This window comes from Numida meleagris, chromosome Z (assembly GCF_002078875.1).
Source record: "Numida meleagris isolate 19003 breed g44 Domestic line chromosome Z, NumMel1.0, whole genome shotgun sequence".
In the NCBI taxonomy this organism is placed as follows: Eukaryota; Metazoa; Chordata; class Aves; order Galliformes; family Numididae; genus Numida; species Numida meleagris.
The window spans coordinates 1,551,373-1,565,574 of record NC_034438.1 but is presented as its reverse complement, the minus strand read 5'-3'; the positions used below and the strand labels follow the sequence as shown (position 1 = coordinate 1,565,574).

General features: G+C 51.1%; 1 protein-coding gene across 5 annotated transcripts in view; it reads right to left on the bottom strand.

The window, feature by feature from the left end:
* ZBTB7C (zinc finger and BTB domain containing 7C) overlaps window positions 1-14,202 on the bottom strand; it is a 103,967-nt gene that overhangs the window by 12,855 nt on the left and 76,910 nt on the right. For 4 of the 5 annotated variants that reach the window (XM_021380268.1, XM_021380269.1, XM_021380267.1 and 1 more), the window contains one exon: window positions 1,479-1,595. The exons of the other annotated variant lie outside the window; for it this stretch is intronic. The gene's annotated coding sequence lies outside the window, so the exon portion shown is untranslated. The remainder of the gene's footprint in view (window positions 1-1,478; window positions 1,596-14,202) is intronic. 5 annotated transcript variants of the gene reach the window in all.

Below are 14,202 nucleotides of genomic sequence, written 5' to 3'. Positions count from 1 at the left end.
GGGGGGGATCGCTATTTCGGTGCTGGGCGTGGGGTACGGGAACACAGCGGTGCTGGAGCAGGATGGGGCCGGCTGGCAGCAGGTATGGGCAGGCTCCAACGGCAGCGCTGCGCTCTCACGGGGATTGATGGCCTCGCCTCACACGGGGGGGATTTTCCTCCGACAGCATGATTTTCCTGCTTCGCTTCTAACTGCTGGTGAAGTCCTGAGCTCTCAGCGTACAGCTGTCCTGCTATGGGCAGTGCAAAGCAGCTCCCGCAGGGACACGCAGCGGGGAGCAGAAGCGGCTTTGCACAGATTCATTCCTGCAAGGTGCCTCTGCGGAGCAGCAATGCAGCCTGCAGGAACTCTGCTTGGTTCTCCACACCAGGAGCAGAATCACAGAATCAGGGAATTACGAAGGTTGGAGAAGACCCCAAGGTGCCGAGCCCAGCCCCAACCCAACCCACCATGCCCACTGACCACACCACTCAGTGACACATCTCCACTGCTCTTGAACCCCTTCAGGGACAGGGAATCCACCATCTCCCTGTGCAGCCTGTGCCAGCACCTGACCACTCTGGAGAAGAAGTTGTTCCTAACATCCAACCTGAACCCCCACTGTTGCATCTTAAAGCCATAACCAGAAATCAGGTCCTGGCCTCAGCCCGTGCACCCATGGCCAACCCCAACATGGGGCAAAAATTCCATAGAATCATGGACTGCAGAGAGCACCCAGCCTCACACAGCTGACCCCCTAAGAGATGCCAGTGCCAACCCAGGATAATTTGGGTCAATTTGATGGCTACAGCACCGCCTCTAACTTAACTGTTAAGCATGATGGTTCTGTTGATGGTCCTACCCATGTGGCTATTTTCCAGGCTATCCTGTCATACTATCACCTTTCCAAAAAAGAGCACCTACAAAGCCAATGGAAAACCCCAAAGCAAAAAGGAGAAAACATCTTTCGGATGAAATCCACCCAGTTTCTACTCAGATGAGTGTCCTCCCAGTCACACCCAGTCCCTTCCAATACAACCATTCAACGGCTCTGTGATCTTCAAGGTCCCTTCCAACCCAACCATTCTGTGATTCTATGACCATTTTCCTGCAGAGCCACACTCCTCTGCATCACTCTTCCTGCCCATGTGAATCTCTGAGGCACACAGATCCCCAGCCCCAGAGCTGAACGTTTGCAGAGGAAACACGAAGCTGCTGCAAGGACAGCTGGGGAAGGAGGCCACACTTTCATCCAGACTTCTGCTATGTGGACCCAGCAGCTAATGAGCTCTCTGAAGACCAGAACTAACAGATGAGCATAACCTCACCGTGTGGCCAGGCACCGCATATCCAAAGACAGCTCCCTGTCTGCAGGGGACAATACGAACCGTCTCTCAAGGTATGGAACAATTTAACTACAGATCAGGGATCACATTCAGACCTCATTTGTATCTATCTCAGCTCCTCCTGCAAGCAGAGCTCCTGGTTTCTGTACCAACCTGCTGGAAAGCTGAAAAGCAGCTGAATTAATTGTCCCGATCCTGCAGATGTGTGCGCGTCAGCAGGGCCCAGCTTGCTGAATGCAGCCACAGCCAGTGGGAAACACAAGGTTTAACCTGGAAGAAGCAAAAGAAAAGATCTCCTGTCAGACAGCTTGAGCACATGGAGAAAGAGCGGACAGTCAAAAGGGTTAACTGTTCAGCTGGTGCTAGCAGATAGGGGGGTGCAGGATGCCCTCCCCCAAAAAAGAGGGGAAATGAGGAGAAAAAGCTCTGCTCTGCAAAGAGAGCTCTGCCCTGCAAAGAAAGCTGCTCTCGCCTGTTTGCTTTGGCTGCCCTGGACTCCAGGCAGCTTCCAGCTGGGACCCAGAAGTGCTGATGGTGTTTGGACTCTGTCTGCCCCCTCCCATGACGTGAGGAGGCATTCGGGACGATGGGCAGGGAGTTTTTTGTTTTTTTCCCCTAACAACTATATTTACTGCTCCATTTTGAACTTGCCATGCTGTCATTACAATGTCAGCCTAAATTACACGCGTGATAACTGTGGCATAAATGCATGCACGAGTTCACAAAGGCTTTACAAGGAAACATTTCCCTGGGACACTGGAGCTGCTCACATGCCTGGACTCAAAGGAGTACTCTGGAGGAGCCTTTGGATTAAAGGGCATTGCCTGCAGCTGCTGAGGCTCAAGAGATGAAGTTTATGCCTTTGTTGGGTTTTTATGGGGAAAACACGTTCTTACTTCAACTGGTGCAACCATGCCTTGAACCCAGGGGTTTCAGTGATGCTATTCTGGGTTTGCAGCAGTGTAAAGACGAGTTCCAGTTATCTGCAGAATAGTTTTGCAGCCAGATCACAAGGGAGCGGGTGTGTGTGTGCAAGCTGCACCATGAAAAGGTTGGCATGGGATCTACTGCCAGCTCCTGGCTTGCAGGGAGAGCATGAGAGCTGGGATGGGGACACTAGGCCTTCCCTGGAGGTGCCTAAGGCCATGGATGGGGCCTGGGCAGCCTGAGCTGATGGGGAGCACCCTGCCCATGGAAAGGGTGGGGCTGGGGGGGGGCTTTGGGGCCCCTTCCAACCCATTGTATGGTTCTGTGATATTTAATGTCCTTTCCAACCCAACCATTCTGTGCTTCTGTGATCTTCAAGGTCCCTTTCAACCCAACCAATCTGTGATTCTGTGTTTCCTCATCATTTCTGTGCCTGTATTTTGCATTTCACTGCTCAGATATGTCAGTCTCTGCTTACACATGTTATCCTCTATGAAAGAGCTAAAAGGCCACAGTAAAACAAGACACCTGGAAGTCTACCTCTGCGTCTATTCATCCATCCTCTCATCTCTGCCATTCCTAACACACATGATATTGTTTCATGAATGCTTCCCATTAGCAAAACAATTTATTCTCCCTGTTTGCTCCACGAAACTCACCCGAACCTTTCCAAATGCCTTGCATTTCATGTGTTTTTTTTTACCTTGCATTTTCATGTGTATGTACCTATCTCCATTAGTCTCACAGGCAGGGACCCAGCACCTCACCAGCACTGCACATCAAAGCAGCATGCCGGCATCAAACAGGAGCCGGGGCTTTCCTCGCCCAAGCTGGCACTTCAGCAATGTTTGCAGTCGCACTCACAGCAAGTCCTGACCACTGCCTCTGTTTGCAAAGCCCGCCCTGAGGCCGGTGCCAGGCGTTGGGAGCATTGCTGGCATTCCTGGGGAGCAGAGGGGTGCGCTCCCCCTTGCAGAGGGCATCATTATGAAGCTGCTGCATGTTGCAAGCGACAGCACCTTGTAATCCCCAGCACCACGCCAAGCCTTATGGAAGCACGTTGCATAGGAAAACATACAGTCCAGTGCAACATCCTCTATGGCATGCACACGAATTGCGTGCATCAGAGAATATTTTCACAGCACTGTCTTTCCTTCCATTTATTTTAAGGAACGGAGTGTGGTTTCCTCTTGCTGCATTTCTCATATGACGCTTTAAAAATAAAACCTGAACCAATGTCAAACCAAACAGCTTCTTGCCCCAAAAATAAACAAAAAAGAGCTGCTTTTAAGGCAAAGACATCGGGAAGGAGAACACACGTCCCTCTGTGGCTGCATCCGCCCAGCAAAAAAAAAACAAAACTCAGCCTGAGATTGGCATTGGTTTGCAGTGATTGGCAGTGACGTGCAGTGATTGGCAGCGATTTGTAGCGATGTGCAGTGATTGCCAATGACTTGCAGCAAAGTGCAGTGATATGTAGTGATTAGCAGTGATTGGCAGTGATGTGCAGTGATTTGCAGTGATGTGCAGTGATTGGCAGCACATCCTTCCTGCTGCTTCTCAGAAACGTGCACTGCCCCGAGCACAGCACACTCAGATTTACGCATGGAGCTGGGCAACCTTAACGGCAACAGAGCAAGAGCATAAATCTGCAGCCAGCCCCAGACCTCAGAATTCTGAGTGCCACAGAATAAGAATGAGGCTCCGTGGCAAAAATAGGGCCATGTCCTTCTGCACGAGGAGGGAGTTCTGAGGGCGCAGCTATCAATAACCATCCAAGCCATTTGCCTGTGACAGCCCTTGGAGAGCACGGAGGAGACCCTGGGGGTCACTTGGGAGATGGAGAGGATGCCTTGCTCTCTTGCCCATCCAAAAGGCACACGGATGGTGCAGGTCCCCTGTACACATATAATAATGAGGAGCCTGCAATGAGAAACTGCAATGAATGGCCAGCCCTAAAAGAGACAACTCCTGCCATAAAGCAGATTGGGAGGAAAAAAGGAAAATGGCCGTGCTCTGCCCTGCCTTGCTAAACAGGCAGATGGGACCGGTATTTCTCTTCTGAAACTTTAATGGGGAGAATATGATTCTGCTGGAAGCATGTTTTATATGCCTGGTGATTAAAGAGGAAGGGAAGAGTGGAATTTATAGAATTGTGGAGCATGGAGGACAGCTCGCTGGCTGCAGTGCTTCTTTATTTTCTTGTGATTCCTTTTTTTTTTCCCTTCTTTTTGCTTCCAGGCTCACGAGAAGGTGATGGATGGGCGGTGGTGGAGGCAGAACTCCTTTTGTGCTCACAGGGCAGTGCTGCATGCAGCACAGACCGCAGTGGCTGCACAGAAAGAGGTGTGCAGCGCATCCTTGGGCTCCCTGCAGCACTCCCCTGCTTTGCAGCCATCTCAGCCCCCCGTCCCTAGCAGGCATTGCTATGGAACCAACCACTTCAGGGCACATTAAACGCCTTGTCATAGTCACGTGCTTTCCAGGGTCACCTGCTCTTCTTTCTGCCTCGATAGAAGGAAGGTCTCTTGATGTAAAATTCTCCAGATTGTTATTTTTTGTCACCTCAGGGACAACCCAACTACTCGTCTCTCCGCGAGGGCTGTCAGCAGCAGTGTCAATGGAACCACTGGTTTCTCCGACATGGAACAGTGCCCACCAAAACTTGGACTGAACTCCGAGCCCATTTCGTGTCAGTCACCAACCAGCCCGCACTTGGCAAAAAAATGCAAGCCCACCTGATCCGTGCTGTATGACTTATGGCTGTGGGCCATTTTCCTCCCAGCCTCCGAGCATCCCCAATGTTAAATCTTGCTCTTCTTTTGCTCGGCTTCGCCATGACAACACAATCACTTGGCTCCCCGTGCCACATGCCTTTTGTCAGGGATGTGTCGTTGGGAAAATGAACTCTGCAGCCTGGCAAGATCAGCCGAAGGAGAGCAGCTCTCCATCAAACCAAGCACTCTTGCCCTGCTTTAACTCATATTCATACTGCAGGAGGAATTCAAGTCCTTGTGAAATCATCGTTACTATTTACCTGCACCAAGAGGACATCCACATTCTGCCCTCCTAGGGAATAAGCAATCAGAAATTTCCTTGCCTGGATAAATGCTAGGTTAGAGTTGTTCTTCACCTCCAGTACCCGCCACTCTCTCGCCTCCATATTCCCCTGAAAGGGTGTGCATGCGTACACATGCTTTACTCAGAGCTGGATTTTCTCTTTGGAAAGAAGACTGGGGTAGATGTGGCAGTTGGACTTAGGGATCTTAGTGGTCTTTCCCAACCTTAATGATTCTGTGATTCTATGATCTTAAGACTGCTTGTCCCATTGATGCGTTCCCATCCACCCAAAGTAGCGTGGAAACCCGTTCTCTGAGCTCTCAAAACTGAAGCTCCGTAGCAATTTTCATATCATAAAATCACAGAAACACAGAACCATAAAATGGTTGGGTTGGAAGGGACCTCAAAGATCACAGAGCCATAGAATGGTTGGGTTGGAAGGGACCCCAAAGATCACAGAACCGTAGAATGGCTGGATTGGAAGGGCCCACAAAGCTCATCCAGTTCCAACCCCCAACTGTGGGCTGGTTGCCAACCACTCAGTTTGGCACCAGATCCTACCTGAATGATTTTTTTTTTTCATTGTCTGAAACCAGACATAGCACAGGGATAGCACAGGGCCAATAGAGAAGACAGGGGAGTTTTTAGGAAGGGTGAAGTGGTTATGAACCATTTGCAAGCCTTCCCATGATGTGGTTCAGCCCAGGAAGGTCACTCCATGATTACAGGATTAGTGCTATGGGTGGAGTCCTTGTGCTGTCCAGGCAGAGGGAGGGAGCTCATCCCCTGCCGAACACAGTGGGTGTGCTGTTGCACTTGGCCAGGCAGAGGGTGAAGGTTCCCTCATTTCCCATTTCCCAAGGGGAGGGAGGAAAGAGCAACTTGAGGATGGAAACCCTGGGTAAGAGGATAGCTGGAGAAAATGGGTGGGAGAGGCCAGATCACCCCCGAGTGCTTCAAACACAGGAACAGGGACGCGGAGCAGGGTGGGAGGAGATGAAGGAAGCGGGAGGGAGATTACAGGAGAGCAGCAAGCAGGGGAGAGGAGAGGGGAAGTTCCACAGGGCCTCGAAGGTCAACAGAGTCAACTTCAATTATTTAGTTTTCACACAAATTAAGTAATATAGGGGTTGTTTTCTTCTTTCCACCACTTGTTTTGCCTCAGTGTTGGGCACCTGTCGTAGAGAGTGTTTAATTAAAAACAAAGGAAACACTGACGCAAACAAATTGGGTTCCACGTGCAAGTCAAATTCATGCAGAAATGAAACTCTTCCACTCGTCACAATTTGTCTATTAACCCAACCAAATGGACCCAAATGTCCAATGTCATCAAAACTCCGTGTTGGACTAAAACATATTTTGCTGAATTATGTCTCCCAACTCTACTTAAGGAAGTGGAAGCTAAGTACGAAGCTGAAGGAGCCAGCTCCCATATCCTGGGGCATCCAACCTATCAGCACAGCTAACATCAGTGACAAGCCATGGCAAGCTGACGCCAAGAAAATGGTCCCCAACAGGAGGCTCAGAGCTGCACTGTGAGCTCGGCAATGAGTTCCAGCCCATTAAACACCAGGCTTCAGTAAAACATTATGGTGGGTCACATTTTAACGCGGGCAGAATTGGTTGGGGAATCACTGAGGACCCAAGAGGACATTTCTTGGAGGAGAATAGAAATTCGGCTCTAACCCTTTTTTTTTGCTTCAGATTTCAGCTGCCTCCTCCCCGCCCTGAACACCACTTCCTTCCACTCTCCGCAATTTTTATCCTTTGCCTCCCATCTGAGTACTGCATGTCCCTGTTCCTCCAGCTACGTGGGTAAGAGCAGAAGCACACTAAAGCCCTCAGAATGAGGAAACAATTGTTGTTGAAAAAGGGAAAAAGGAGATAAGATCCACCTGGAAACACATGGGTGAGGAGAGAAACCAGAAACCAAGTGACACAGTAAGGACCACGTAAAGGGTCAGGAGCAGAGCAAAGAGCAGAAACCGTGTCCTCTGTCCCTGATCCCAAGCATTTAGTACTTCCCTCTGTTCAGCTTTGACCTTACGAGTTCCCTTAACCTTCTCCTGGCAGCTTCCTAATGGGCACATAAATCTCTGGAGAGTATCTTAAATTCTTTTTTATCATGGAGTGTATCGGTGTGATAATAAGATCAGCCTTCAGACTCCCCATTAAGTCACAGAAGGTGTGGTCATCAGTCATGCTTCTCCCAGCCTTAATTGCCAGGCAGACACTTTAAGTGGAAAGTCCACCTAATGAGCCCAATCATTAAAACATCCCCGGTTCCTACTTGAGATGGAAAATTATATTACCCTAATAAGGGGGCTGCGTCGTTGCCCCCCTAGTCAATCATGTGGCATGGGGAAGGTGAGACTTCCCTTTGAGTTGGCCTTGGATGTGTCATTTAAACATAGCCTCTACTTCAAGCAAGAAAAAGTAATAATAACCTTGATGGAGTGAGAACAGGGTGGTGGGAGAGGAGAGGTGACCCAGGGGTGCACAAAGGACACGGACATCGTGGGTGCTCCGTGCCAGGTGGAGGTGATGGATGAGCCACCATGGTCCTGCTCAGGTACAGAAGATGTGACGTGTGGTGTGCTTATGGAAAGCAATGGGACAGCTCTGACCTAAGAAGTTTGCAAAAAAAGTCTCCATTTGGAGAAATGATTGGTTCCAAGGTGGACAAAGGGGCTGGGGAGTTGAGAAGCCAAGGCAGACGGGTGACAAGATGCATGCAATGGCACAGACACCAAGTGCAACATTCAGAAAGCCCCATGAAAGTTCTTACACAGGGCAAGTCCTCCTCAATTCCCTAAAAAAGTACTCATGCTGGAAGTAATTCTCTTCCATCCCCTTCAGTTCCAGGTGCAAAGCAACCACACTGACTTCAGGAAGCAACAAGGGCACGTTCTCATCCATGCGTCCCCATCTTTCCACCTCACACTCATTGTGGGAAGATCTGAGCTCCTCTTGGGTCAAAACAGCACCAGTCCCAGCTGTCTCCAACCATGTCACCTGCCCTTGCCTTAATGCCAAAGGCCCCTTGCTGCAGGATGGAGAAGGTGCCCGGATTGATGGGATGTCCCATCCCTGGATGTGCTCAAGGCCAGGCAGGATGAGGCTCTGGACAACCTGGTCTAGGGGGAGGTGTCCCTATGTAAGGGGGGGGATGGAACCAGGTGGGCTTTGAGGTCTTTCCAACCCAAGTGATAGAACCATCATAGAATCATGAAGGTTGGAAAACACCTCTGAGATCATCGAGTCCAGCTATCATCATCCTATGACTCGATGATTGATTCTGTGATTCTGTGATGATTGATGTGCTCCCCGTGCAAAGTCCCAGGGGCAGCAGGGCTGGCTGGAGACCCAGCATCCAGCTGCAGCCGTGCTAGGCACTCAGAGAGCCGGACCAGAGAGATCCCAATAAAAACAAAGAAGCACGGAAGGGCGTGTTGCTTTTGGGTAATAATACATCTTAAACTGCACGGTGAGGCCAAGACAACGCCGCGCCCTGAGCCGCCCGAAGGGTGTGGGCATTATACAATGATTCGCCCACACCCAGCACCTCCGATGACAATTAGCACCCGGCAGTAAATCCTGCATCTCCAACCAGGAAACGCGCACGAAAAAAATCCCAGCGATATGTCCCAACATGAACACCACTTTGGGCAGATCTGCATCGTCCCGACACACGGAGATGGTTCTTTGCCCCTGGAAGAAGCCAGGGTAAAGCCAATGGTGGTTACGTTGTAAATTCCAGTTAAGAGTGGATTTCTGAGTTTTCATCATTTTCCTCCTAAAAAGAACACGAAGCAGAGACGGTGGAAAAGTCTAAATGTATAATTACATTCCGATAACTACAAAGTCATGCGGAGTACTTTATAGATAATAAAATGACAAGATCTCATCACGCCCAAGTTTATTTTCATAGCCGTAAATCCACTTCTGCTCAAGTCGACGGGAAGAGATTTTACTATTGAGTAATAATGGAAGCAAATAACACTTATTAAAGGGAAATGGGAACAAGAACTCATCTGATGTTGAAAGACAACAGAGAAAAGCAGTTTGCTATTAAGAAATAGCAGAAACAAGTCTGAGATACTGGCAGCAAGATGAACAGCGATCCCATTTTTCTCCAAAACTACAGCGCGGTGATGCTCGTGAAAATGGGAATTAAAGACACAGCGCCGGGATTGCACCTCCAGTCACCAGTACGGATTAGGGGAAGGATAAAAAGAACCACTGGCACAGGCTGCCCAGGGAGGTGGTGGGGTCACCGTCCCTGGAGGTGCTCGAGAACCGTGGAGACGTGGCACCTGGGGACGTGGTCAGTGGGCACGGTGGAGTGGGTTGGGGTTGGGGATCTTGGAGGTCTTTTCCAACCTCAGTGATTCTGTGATTCCATAAAGGTGAGGAAATAAGTATTCACCGTTTGCTGATGGTAGCTGGGAGCATCTTCAGATGAGACTGGGTTTTCACAGAGCGAGGTGCAAGATTTATGATGATGATGATGATCACTACCACTAATTGCAGTGACCATTCACTCTTTGCCCAGCAGCTAGGAGCAGGATGTTCATCGCTTCGCAAGCACTGTGCAAACAAGACAGAAGAGAAGGAGCAGCCTGTCTCCAAACACACACTCAAAATAAACAGTAGGAGAAAACAGAGATTACTGGTTTGCACAGATGAGGAACAGAGATACTCTGTGCCTCGCCTCGGGCCATGTAGGAAGCCCATGGCAGAGCCAACATTCAGAGTCAGTCTTCCAAATCCCAGTGCCACCTTATCTGGAGGATGAGTGGGAGCTGGCTGTCTGCCTGGGGCTCGGCTGTGCCCTGGGGCTGGGCATAGTGGCCAGCACGTCCTGGTCCCTGACTGTACCATGGGGATGGTGGCATCAGCGACAAAGCCAGAATCATAGAATCATAGGATCACAGAATCATGAAGGTTGGAAAAGCCCTCCAGGATCCCCAAGCCCAACCCCACCCATCGCACCATGCCCACTGACCATGTCCCCAAGTGCCACATCTCCACCATTGAACACCTCCAGGGATGGGGACTCCCCCACTCCCTGGGCAGCCTGTGCCAGAGCATCACCGCCCTTTGGAAAATAAATTGTTCCTAACATCCATCCTGAACCTCCCCTTTGCACTGGGACACAGCAAATCCCCCAAAAGACTGGGATTGGCAGGGCTCATCTGGCAGCAGGAGCAAAAGCAGAAGGGTTCTGGCCCCAAGGGAAAGTGGGATCCCAGGGTTTGTGGGATCCCAGCATGAGCAGGAAAACGGGAGAAGCCAGGAGCTCGCTGCTCCCAGCAATGAGAGGGGAAGGAAAGGGTTTGCGGGCGAGGAGGAATGCTCCAAAAAGGTACTGCCAGCAGCAAAACCGGGGCTTTTCCAAACACAAACAGTTCGGGAAGCAGCGAGACGGAGCGCCGGCTAAAAATACGCAGCACCGAGTCAAAAGGATTCGAGGAGCCCGAAAGGAACAGCAAAAAGCAAATTGCAGGGAATTGTTCGGCAGACAATGAAGGCTCCTCGCATCCCCTGCAACAGGCGGGTGGCAGCGGGGGAAGCAGCCCAGCAAACGGCGGCGGAGGGGGACGGGGAAATTCAGGCGATTTGTTAAGCAGCTCTTTTCCTCCGTCTTTGCCGAAGACAAAGGGGAGGTGCAGCTCCCGAGGACAGCGATTGTATTTCACCCCGCGGTCGGGAAGGCTGCAGATAGCGGAGAGAAATGGTCCTAAAAAGATTAGAGCTCTTAAGGTAGGGCAAAATACTGTATCCAGACAACACACTCGAGTTTTAATGACAGCGGGGACAGAATGGAGTGAAGCACTGCCTGCTGCCTTTAGGAAACTGAAAACTTAATTTGAAGCAGCGTAGACTGGAGCGGGGCTCCTCGCACGGGAAAGGCTCTATTCCTGCCCTTTAAGCATCACTTTTTATCCTTGACATATATTTTCCATTCAGCGCTTCTCCACAACACCATCCATCACAATGAGAGTCACCCGGAGCCGAGGGCGCACGGCGCTCAGGTGAGCAATGCCCCATGGAGGCTGGATGCACCCTGCCCACAGCCAGCACCATGGGGACACGGACCCCACGGGCATCCCCCATCAATCCCACACCCCACATGCATTCCTCATGACCCCAGACTGCATACACATCCCCCGTGAGCCTCAGATCCCATACACATTTCTCATGAACCTCAGACCCCACATGCACCCCTCTGAACCACGGACCCTATATGCATCCCCCATCAACCCCAGATCCCACAAAAGCACACTTTTTCTACAACTAGGCATGAAGATAGAGAGAAGCCCACAAGCAGTGCTGTGAAACAGGGGGTGATGTTTTGCCCTGGGGTCAGCCCAGCTCCAGGAAAGCTTTGCAGCGCTGTGGGCAGCTGCCTTTGAGCATCTCCCTTGCTCTAATGGATTTCTTCCCATGGCATCCCTCTGTCACACTGTATGTTTGCAGATCCCCAGCTGAGGGATAAAGAAGCAAAGTGGTTTTCTGTGGGCACACAGGGAAGCAGACCCCCTGGCTTCCCCAAATCCCCATCCCAAGCCCATCCCCATTCCTCCTCCCTCCACTGTGCAACACCCACTGGGCACGACTGAACTCGTTTTGTACTGGGAGCAGTGGGGAGCATTGTGGCCTTGCTCAATCCCAGACCCTCTTTGGGTCTGGACCTTTTTAGGGTCCTCCTGCCCCTGGCCTTGCCCCAGGTGCCGCTGTAGAACAACCCCGGGGGCTGCGTTGCAGGGCATGGGGATAATTGCAGGGAACTGCAACTGTAATTGCTCTCGTGCCATTCTGCAGCCAGGTTTCCCATGCTATTATCCCTGTAATCATAGAAACCAACTCTACCTTTGTGCAGACAGCACTGGCAGCCCTGAAATTATGCACTCTCCCTGAGGCTCCCCTTGGCCAAGGAGGCAGGGATGTGCTGCAGGAAGACATGTGCAGAGCATCTGCAAAACCCCAGGCTCACTGACACCCAGGGGCAGGGTCCTGCTGCTCCCACGCTAGGAGCAGAAACCCCACGCAGTGCTTTCAGCCCCAGGTAAATGGGATTAGGCTCAGCCATTCCCCCCAGTGGAGCAGAGAGGTGAGATCGCTCTGCTAACTGAGTCATCCCAAACTTCCCCTCACTGATATGCTCAGGGGAGCAGGAGCTGAGCACATGGGATTTGAGGCTGGGAATGATGGGGAGCACCCTGGCATGAGGCATGGGTCAGTGCTAACGCTGTGAGGTTGCTTGGGTGCCTCCACCCAAAATGCAGTGGGTAATGCAGAGAGTGGGATCTGTTTTGGTGTTTGTTCCTTAATGTGTGTATGGAGTACAGGTTTATGAAAGTCTTCAGGATCACTGCTTATCAAAGTCAGAATTTCAAAAAAATTGATGAGGTTTACATGGGAAATTCTCCACTCACCTCCCCACCCCTGCTCCAAAAGCTCAGATCAGAGGAGACCATCAGGCCCCGAGTTGTGCCAGTGGCACTGTGCTGGCCCTGACACTTTGGTCACAATGGACACAGGGGAGGGCCAAGATGGAGATTAGGAACAATTTCTTCTCCCAGGAATGGTGATGTAATGGTAAAGGCTGCCCAGGGAGGTGGGGGAGTTTCCATCCCTGGAGGTGTTCAAGAACCATGGAGATGTGGCACTTGGGGACATGGTCAGTGGGCATGGTGGGGCGGGTTGGGGCTGGGCTTAGGGATCCTGGAGATCTACTCCAACCCTAATGATCCCATAGTTCTATTTAAGGTCATGGTCAGTGGGCATGGTGGGGATGGCTTGAGGTTGGGCTTGGGGATCATGGAGGTCAACTCCAACCTTAATGATTCTGTAATTCTATGGCCTCCTACAGTAATGAATTTTACCAGCAGCATTGTTAATGCTCTCAGAGCACAGAGAGTGATCACCCCACGGTGTTTCCAAGCTTCCCCATTTTTCTTTAGTTCTTCCTCCCCCAGCTTTTAACAGGTTCCATTTCAATGGTAATTATGACCCGCATTTCTGCAAGCCTACAGCCTTGCAGCCAACTCTTCATCAAGTCAAAGCAGCACTGACATGCTGGGAGAGGTGCAAGGGTTCTTCTTCTCCTGCAACCCAAGGCTGGGGATGTCAAGAGCACATCCCCTCCATATGGCAGGCAAGAAGTCTCTCTGGGAAGATGAGCGCAGCCTGAGGAGACCTGGGTGCCTCCTGCATTTTCCAGCTCCTCACTACCCTGCTCTGAAAGCCTGGTGCTGTTAAGCAGCAAGGCAAGAGATGGAAAATAAATAACACATAAATGCCGGAGAGTGTCGCCAAGGCCATCTCTGAGATGGATGGGTGCTTCTCCGATGTCACTTGGAGTGAGGCTTTGCTCCTGGACACTGTGTTGGTTCAGAGTGATGCATCAAGGAACCCTGCAGGTGTCAGAAGCCGTAATTGCTGTGATTCACCCCTGTGAATCCTGCACTGGCCTCGCTGCTGATTTTGGCTGAAGTGGGATTGATACAGGTGTAGGAGAGAAACTGTTATCACTGCTCTTTCAGCTGTAAGTCATAGCGATGCGGGTTGTGATCATCTGACCCCAGCACTCTGCAGAAGTCAAAGAACAGAGCCTTCCCAGCCTGAAGACACCTCACCAGCTGAAGCACAACTGCCTTTGGAGCACTTCAGGCTACCCAGAGAAGTGTGCATGCTCCATCCCTGGAGGTGCCCAAGGCCGTGGCTGGGGCCCTGGGCAGCCTCAGCAGGGAGGTGGGGGGGCACCCAGCCTATGGCAGGGGTGGGGCTGGGGGGGCTTTGAGGTCCCTTCCAACCCAACCTTTCTATGGTTCTACGGTTCTAGGAGCTTTGAGGTCCCTTCCAACCCAACCTTTCTATGGTT